Here is a 9,060-nt window from a genome sequence, read left to right as displayed (position 1 = left end):
TTTTGTTTTTTTTTTTTTTTGTTTTGTTTTTGTTCTTTTTTTTTTTTTTTTTGAGATGGAGTCTTGCTCTGTCGCCCAGGCTGGAGTGCAGTGGTGCAATTTCGGCTCACTGCAAGCTCTGCCTCGGGTTCAAGCCATTCTCCTGCCTCAGCCTCCCAAGTAGCTGGGACTACAGGGGCCCACCACCACACCCAGCTAATTTTTTGTATTTTTTCTAAAAAATACAAAATACGGGGTTTCACCGTGTTAGCTAGGATGGTCTTGATCTCCTGACCTCGTGATCCACCCGCCTCAGCCTCCCAAATGCTGGGATTACAGGTTTGAGCCACTGTGCCCGGCCAAGACACAAGTTCTTAGTTTGAAGAAGCTATCCTAAATAGGATACCCCAGGATAAAGAGATACCTCATTTTGTTTTGTCACACCTAGCCACATGGGTCTTTCCTAGACATAACACAGTGAAAGACAGAACTCAAAGACTAAGAGAAAAATCTCAAGGTTAGTGACCGTCCAAAGACGGCTATTTGCTAGGAAACAACGATAGAAGCTGGAACAAAATGAAATAATTGCTTCAAAGTGCTAAGGTAAAAAAGAAGTCAGCCCAGGTTTCTGTATCAGCTAAGTGATGATTCAAGAGTAAAGCGAAAAAATTTAAGAGAGTTTATCACCTCTTTACTTGTTGAGAAAAATACTAATGAATGATTTAAAAGGAAAGCTTAAGTTAAAAAAAGCAAATCTATACCCAGAGGAAGCAATGAGATGAAAGAGCAACGATGAGCGAAAACTGTAGGAAGCAGATGAACATATGTAAGTCAGTATCGACTCTACAAGACGATGAGAGTAATATCTATCTGGAAGAGTTAAAAAAACTAAAATACTAGACAATGATAACAGGAACCGCTAGGATTAGAAGAAATTCAGAGTATTGAAAGGTCAGTAAAGGATAATTAAGTTTAAACTTTCAAAATTAAAGGGTATATTTTAGAAATGAAATATATGACTTCCAGATGGTATGGTAGGTGGATGGGTATCTGCCATGGGGCCTTGATACTTACGCTAAGTTATTTTGAATGCTTTACATGGGAGATGCAGCATTACGGAAGGTTTTGTTTTTTCTTTTCTTTTCTTTTTTTTTTCTTTTTGAGACAGTCTTGATCTGTCACCAGCCTGGAGTGCAATGGCGCCATCTCAGTTCACTGCAACCTCCGCCTCCTCGGTTCAAGCGATTCTCCTGCTTCAGCCTCCCTAGTAGCTGGGACTACAGACATGTGTCACCACGCCTGGCTAATTTTTTGTATGTTAGTAGAGACGGGGTTTCACCATGTTAGCCAAGATGGTCTCAATCTCCTGACCTCATGATCCGCCTGCCTCAGCCTCCCAAAGTGCTGGGATTACAGGCATGAGCCACAGTGCCCGGCCATGGAAGGCTTTCTAACACGGGAGGGCGTGGCACAGAGCAAGTCCCATCCCACTTTATACTCCCCTGACCCACCCTGGCCAGAATTCAATGACGTGCTCTGTGTTCTATCGCTGAAATAGCACCTATCACTGTGTACATTCTATATGAACACAGGTGTACAGCATGCCGCTGTCTTGCTGCTGGACTGTGAACTCCTAAAGGGGAGAAACATTTTACAAATCGAAGCTGATGACCTGTCAGTAGAGTAGAGAGGGTCTGAGAGCACTTGCTTTACATTTGTAGCAGACCCTGCTGGCACTCTGTCTCTCCTGTTCCCTTTTTTTTTTTGAGATGGAGTCTCACTCTGTCGCCCAGGCTGGAGTACAGTGGCGCCATCTCAGCCCACCACAACCTCCACCTCCCGGGTTCAAGCAATTCCCCTGCCTCAACCTCCTGAGTAGCTGGGATTACAGGCACCCGCCACTATGCCCAGCTAATTTTTGAATGTTTAGTAGAGACGGGGTTTCAACATGTTGGCCAGGCTGGTCTCGAACTCCTGACCTTGTGATCCACCTACCTTGGACTCCCAAAGTGCTGGGATTATAGGTGTGAGCCACCACGCCCGGCCTTCTGCTCCCCCCCCTCTTTTTTTTTTTTTTTGGAGACTGTCATCCAGGCTGGAGTGCAGTGGCGCGATCTTACCTCACCGCAACCTCCGCCTCCTGGGTTCAAGCGATTCTCCTGCTTCAGCCTCCTGAGTAGCTGGGATTACAGGTGTGCGCCACCATGCCCAGCCCGTTTCCTTTGATTCCAAAGACCTGCACCCACAGCTCTCTTCAGAGGACTGCCTGGGGGTACCAGAGCTACCTCTCCATCATGCTCAGGGAACTGCAAATGCCTGGCAATTTCTGCCCTCTTGCAATATCTATGGAAACACAGCTCCCCAGGCTCCAGTTGGGACAAACTGAGGAGTGATCGTCCCAGAGCTCCCCCGCAGGGTCGGCTGAGGCTACGACGGGTCTGAAATGGCACTCTTGTTTGGCTTCTTTCCCTTCCCTGCTTCCCACACTCCTCTGTTACTTCCCACGGGAGCAATTTGTTTCTCACAAACCATCTCCTGGTTGACTTTGCACCTCACCTAAGACGAAGCCCAGCAAAGCCCAGCAAGTCATCAGTTACAAAGCACTCATTAAGTGCTCATTGGACACCTGGCCCCACACTAGTCACTCTCAGAAATTCATCTCCTCTCCCTGCTCTCTTCCCCTCCCCTCTTTATCTTTTATGTCTCCCTAAGCCAGGAGCAGCGAGTTAGCTTCCAGTTTCCACCCACTAGGCTGGAAGAGAGGACAGCCAGACTTTGCTATTGAGTAGAAGTCCTTGATTAAATCCTTTCCCTTCTCTTGGATTTATGTTCCTGATTTTTGTTGTTGTTGTTGGTTGGTTGTTTGTTTTGAGACAGGGTCTCGCTTTGTCACCTAGGCTGGCGTGCAGTGGCGCAATGATAGCTCACTGCAGCCTCAACCTCCCGGGCTCAAGCAATCCTCCTACCTCAGCCTCCTCATAGCTGAGACTACAGGTGTGTGCCACAATGACTGGCTAATTAAAATTATTTTTAATAAAGATGAGGTCTCACTGTGTTGTCCAAGCTGGTCTCCAACTCCCAGGCCCAAGCAGTTCTCCCATCTCAGCCTCCCAAGTAACTGGGAGTACAAACACATGCCACCACTCCCAGCTTCCTAAGTTTTTTGTTTTTGTTTTTTTTTTTGAGATGGAGTTCCCTTGTTGCCCAGGCTGGAGTGCAATGGTATGATCTCGGCTCACTACAATCTCCACCTCCAGGGTTCAAGTGATTCTCCTGCTTCAACCTCTCCAGTAGCTGGAACTACAGGCATGCACCACCACACTAGGCTAATTTTGTATTTTTAGTAGAGACGGGGTTTCACCATGTTGGCCAGGCTGGTCTCGAACTCCTGACATCATGTGATCCACCTGCCTTGGCCTCCCAAAGTGCTGGAATTACATGCGTGAGCCACTGTGCCTGGCAGTTTTTAATGGGAATGATATCATATATTCTCCTTCTATCACAAGTTTTCTATGACTATTTAAAGCAAACAACATACACATGGATTTTGGAAAAAGGAAGAGCTCGTGGCATGTGCTTCTACAGCATTCAGAGTTGCCTGAAGGACTTAGAGAAAGCTTTCCAGCCACTCCCCTTCCCTCCTGTAGGCCACAGCACCCACTGCAGCAGGCGTGGGTGGCCAGCCCTGCCAGGCTGGGGGAAGCCTTGGGTCTAAGGAGGCTGCCTGGTTCCCTCGCAGTGTCTGGAAAGTATTAATAACTGTGGCAGGAGGATTAGCCATATGCCACGTAATTCCTGTTAATCGGGATTGGGGGGAGCTTGTGCTTGTAAGTAACAGATGAGCTGAGCTGCCCTCCCAGCCTTCGGTGCCTTCCTGCAGTGGCGGGGCTCTGGACAGGCCTGGGGCTTCCCGCCCGCCTGCCCTCTTTCCTTCCACCTGCAAGCTCTCTGCTTTGGGCCGCTTTCTCTCTGTGCACTTCCCAGATTTTATCCCCTGCCTCTCGCTGTTTATTCTTCTTCCCATTCTTCCGCTTCTAAGTTAGAGATTCCTTATTTCTACCCCTTTGTTCCTGCTGTCTGACTCTGTACATGTTCTCAATTGTTTACTTCCACCTAGATGTCTGTCCTCGTCCCCTTCCTGCCTCTCCTTCCCTTTTTTCCACATGCACTGACCCACACACTCCTAAGTTCTCTTTCTGGCATCAATGAAAACTCTGACTCTTGGTTGCCCTGCGAAGACCAAGTTCAATGTTCTCAGGCAATCCTTTCCACTCCACCCAAGCCGAGCCTCTCCCGGGTGTGTTCTCCTCACACTTTCCTGCCCTCACAGAGAATTCCCAATCCTCTTCTCGGGGATTGTTTGCCCTCGCAGCTGGGAAGGAGCCTGACTCTGAGAAGCTGCTCTCCGCCCTCCTCCTCCACCCCGTCTCCACGCAGAGCCCAGAACAGCACACACAGGCAGGAAACAAACCTCCCTCGCAGGGGCAAATGGCACGGGGCCCCCAGCCCACATGGAATTGTTATCCCTGCCTCTGTGTCGCACTGTGTCTGTCCTCCTGGCCTCTGTGTGCGTAGGTGGGAAGGGGAACCTACCCTTCTGAGTGGAGAAATACACATGACTGTCTGAGGGACCCTCTCCGGAGGAGACACGCAGGACTGCAGTAGCTCTGTGTGTGAGAGACGTTGCTGAGATGAAGGTGGATCTGTGTGCGTCGGTGTGTCAGAGGCATCTGAACCACAGCAACTCCATCTTGAATGGGGCCTTGGTAAAAAAAAAAAAAAAAAAAAAAGGCTGAGACCTGCTGGGCTGCACTCCCACAGGTTAGGCATATTCTAAGTCACAGGATGAGAGAGGAGGTTGGCACAACATACAGGTGGTAAAGACCTTGCTGATAAAACAGGTTTCAGAAAAGAAGGCGGCCCAAACCCACCAAAACCAAGATGGCAAAGAGAATGAGCTCTGGTCTTCCTCACTGCTGCACTCCCACCAGCGCCATGACAGTTTACAAATGCCATGGCAACGTCAGGAAGTTAGCCTCTCTCTATGGTCTAAAAAGGGGAGGCACGAATAATCCACTTGTTGTTTAGCATATCGTCAAGAAATAACCATAAAAACGGGCAACCAGCAGCCCTCAGAGCTGCTCTACCTATGGAGCAACCATTTGTTTATTCCTTTCCTTTCTTAATAGATTTGCTTTCACTTTATGGACTTGCCCCGAATTCTTTCTTGAGTGAGATCCAAGAACCCTCTCTTGGCGTCTGGATTGGGACCCCTCTCCAGTAACACATGCATAGACATGCTTAGGATCAGCATTTTGCAGAAAGCTGTTGAGGAGTGTCTGGAAAGGACAATGGTAGAATTCTGTTTTTCACTATTTATTTATTTATTGAGAGATGGAGTCTGGCTCTGTCGCCCAGGCTGGGGTGCAGGGGCGCCATCTCGGCGAACTGTAACCTCTGCTCCGGGGTTCACGCCATTCTCCCGCCTCAGCCTCCCCAGTAGCTGGGACTACAGGTGCCCATCACCATGCCCGGCTAATTTTTTTTGTATTTTTAGTAGAGACGGGGTTTCACCGTGTTAGCCAGGATGGTCTTGAACTCCTGACCTCGTGATCTGCCCTCCTCGGCCTCCCAAAGTGCTGGATTTACAGGCATGAGCTCATGCCACCGCACCCAGCTCACTTTTTATTTTCTTGAGACAGGGTCTTACTTGTTGCCCAGGCTGGAAAGCAGCGGCGTGATCTCGGCTCACTGCAGCCCTGACCTCCCGCGCTCAAGTGATCCTTCCACCTTAGCCTCCTGAGTAGCTGGGGCTACAGGTGCATGCCATCACCCCAGGCGATTTTTATTTTTTATTTTTTTTTTGGTATTTTTTGTAGAGATGGGGTTTTGCCATGTTGCTCAGGCCAGTCTTGAACTACTATGCTGCCTCGGCTTCCCAAAGTGTTGGGATTACAGACGTCAGCCACTGTGCCCGGCCAGGAACGTATATTTAGTAAGTACGGACTGTGGTGGGAGCATTTTTGATGTGTACGGTCTATGTGTAGGGAGGGTTTTGGATAAGAGCAGAAAGGAAGCTCTCCTGTGCTTATATTTTTTACTGATACATGATAATTGTACATATCATGTGGGATAACATGTGATATTTTGATACACGGATACAATGTGTAATCATCAATGTCCCGTCCTTCTTAGAAGCATTCAAACCTCCAGGCATGGCGGCTGTTGTCTGTAACCCCAGCACTTCGGGAAGCCGAGACGGGAGGATCGCTTGGGTCCTGGAGTTTAAGACCAGCCTGGGTAACAGAGGAACCTTGTCTCTTCCAAAAAAAAAAAAAAAAAAAAAAGGAAAAAAAAAGCATTCCAACCGTCCCGTAGGATGGGCTCTTAAAACATTCAATTCCAGGCCAGCAGCAAACGTCCAGGACGTGTCTTCCTTCCAGAGATTAGCTTTGTTTCCAAGAGCTCATCAGACTAAGAAAAAAAGCATCTTTGACCCTGCTCGCCAGTCTCTGCACCGCAAGGACGAGGGCGCACCCACGCACGCGTGCACTTCCTCGCGTGGCCGCTCCCGCTCCCAGCCTCGGGCGGGGCCAACCGCAGCGGCCTCCGGGCGCCCCGGGGCCTCTCTTGGTCACAGAGGTCTCACCAGGAGAGAGGAGAGCAAAGAGCGAAACCCGTGTCTGTGCGTCTTCCCATGTTCCAGGGGTCCATGGACAAGCCCTGAGACGCGCCCTTCTCGGGAGGGAGACACCAGCGCGCCCGCGCCGCCTCTGCCCACCCCGCGTGGCCGCGACGGGGCGTCCCCTTCCTGCGCGGGCGCCCCGTTTCCCAGCCTCACTGCGCCACCGTGTGGCGGCCTCTCGCGGTTGCAGCTCCTTATTCCTCCCCCGCCCTCCCCAAACGGGCACGCTCAGCTTTTCACCGCAATTCTGTGTGCAGTAGCCCAGTATATATATATATATATACAGTAGCCCAGTATATATATATATATATTGGCGGGGGGACAGGGTCTCGCTCTCTCATCCAGGCTGGAGTGCAATGGCACGATCACGACTCACTGGAGCCTCCACCTTCCTCACTCAAGTGATCCTCCTGCTTCAATCTCCGGAGTAGCTGGGACCCCAGGCATGTGCCACTATGCCTAGCTAATTTTTTAATTTTTTTGTACAGATAGTGTCTTGCTGTGTTGCCCAGGTTGGTCTCGAACTCCTGACCTCAAGAGATCCTCTCTCCTCGGCCTCCCAAAGCGCTGGGATTACAGGCAGCATCCCAGTATTTCAAGAACTTGAAGTCTTAAGCAGAGATACCCAGATGGACGTAAGCCCTGAACTGGGCATGTACATAAAGCAATAAAGGGCTAAGACTGAAAGCCGTAGGTTAGTGTATTTGGGTGGAGATGAGGAAGAAGAAAGAACAGCCGTAAGAATTCCAAATATTTCAAACTGGGCTGGTTAGAAGCCAGGGTGAGAACCTAGTTCAGTCGGTGAGGTGGATTTTGCTGCCCTCTTCAAAAGAGTTTTTAAAAATATAGATTGATTGTGTTTTAGAGACAGGATCTCGTTCTGTCACCCAGGCTGAGTGCAATGTCACAACCATAGCCCACTGCAGCCTGAACTCCTGGGCACATGCGATCCGTCTTCCTCAGCCTCCCAAGTAACTGGGACCACAGGTGTGTGCCACCACTGCCAGCTAATTTTTAAAATGTTTTGTAGGGATGAGGTCTCACTATGTTGCTCTGGCTGGTCTCAAACTTCTGGGCTCAAGCGATCTTCCTGCTTCAGCCTCTGGAAGTGCTGGGATTACAAGTGTGAGCCACCTTGTCTGGCCATGTACTTATCCAAAAAAGAAAAATGCAAAAGCCAGAGTAGAACACCCTGGATTGTTAGCCTGGGGTCTCCTTGCTTTGCATCCAGAGACCCCCTGGGGAGGGGAAGGGTCAGCCACAGGGTTCCTCCAGCAGGGAGGGGCCAAAGCGTCACAAGGGGAAAAGTGCCTTCTATCTGTCACCTGTGCAAGGAGCGCCGCAATTCCTGTCGGAAGTCCTGCTCTTCTCCTCACTCCGGGGCCTCCAGAAACTGCAGGGCCTGGCTTTAAATTTCAGAGCTGTCCTAAGCCCTTGCCATGTGTTCAAGCTGTGTCTGCCCCTACTGCCTGTGGTGTGCCGTGGCCAGAATGGTGTATTCTTCTTCCCCCAGATATCACTGGTTCTTACACTTGGCTGTTAGCATGGCTTTTGCTTACAATGCCCTTCTCTCTCCCTCTGTGCCTTTAAATCCTAGCCATCCTCAAGGCGAACTCAAATTTCTTCCATGGGGCTTTTGCAAATCTTCGCAGCTAGGAACTTCCCCTTACCCTCTCTGAAACCCTCCCTGGGACTCCACGGATCCTTCATTTAGGAGCATTATCTGGTGCTTTGAGGTATATTCTGGTTTTTTCATACCTAGTAGGTATTTTGGGGTCCATGTGATATTGCGATCCATGTGTATAATGTGTAATGATTAAGTCAGGGCACTTGGGACGGCCATCCCTCAACACGTATCTTTTCTTTCTGTTGGGAGCATAGAATATTCTAGTCATGTGTACCTTTACTGTATGTCCCTCACCAGGCATTAAACTCTGCGTGTGGACACTACGTTAGATTCATCGTCATGCAGTGTGCCTAACACTACGCTTTGGCCTTACTGAGTGATGAGCAGACCTCTCATTAATTGAAAAGGAATTTCCTTATTTTTCATAACTCAACTTAAATATAATTTTTTCCAGGCTGGGCGCAGTGGCTCATGCCTGTCATCCCGGCACTTTGGGAAGCTGAGGTGGGCAGATCAGTTGAGGCCAGGAGTTCGAGATCCACCTGGTCAACATAGCAAAACTCCATCTCAACTAAAATTACAAAAATTAGCTGGGCATGGTGGTGTGTGCCTGTAGTCCCAGCTACTCAGGAGGCTGAAGCATGAGAATCGTGTGAACCCAGGAGGCAGAGGTTGCAGTGAGCCGAGATTGCGCCACTGCACTCCAGCCCAACTCTGTCTCAAAAAATATATATATTTTTATATAATACATATTTATATATTTTACATT

At 49.3% G+C, this 9,060-nt stretch overlaps 1 long non-coding RNA gene across 1 annotated transcript in view; it reads right to left on the bottom strand.

Moving 5' to 3' along the window:
- Positions 1-9,060, bottom strand: part of LOC108529696 (uncharacterized) — a 37,849-nt gene that overhangs the window by 11,915 nt on the left and 16,874 nt on the right. Inside the window, exon 5 of the long non-coding RNA XR_001885640.1 lies at positions 4,573-4,741. This is a non-coding gene — a long non-coding RNA (uncharacterized LOC108529696). The remainder of the gene's footprint in view (positions 1-4,572; positions 4,742-9,060) is intronic.

Source organism: Rhinopithecus bieti, unplaced genomic scaffold (assembly GCF_001698545.2).
Source record: "Rhinopithecus bieti isolate Rb0 unplaced genomic scaffold, ASM169854v2 scaffold_6481, whole genome shotgun sequence".
NCBI lineage: Eukaryota > Metazoa > Chordata > Mammalia > Primates > Cercopithecidae > Rhinopithecus > Rhinopithecus bieti.
This window is presented reverse-complemented; position numbering and strand designations above follow the sequence as displayed.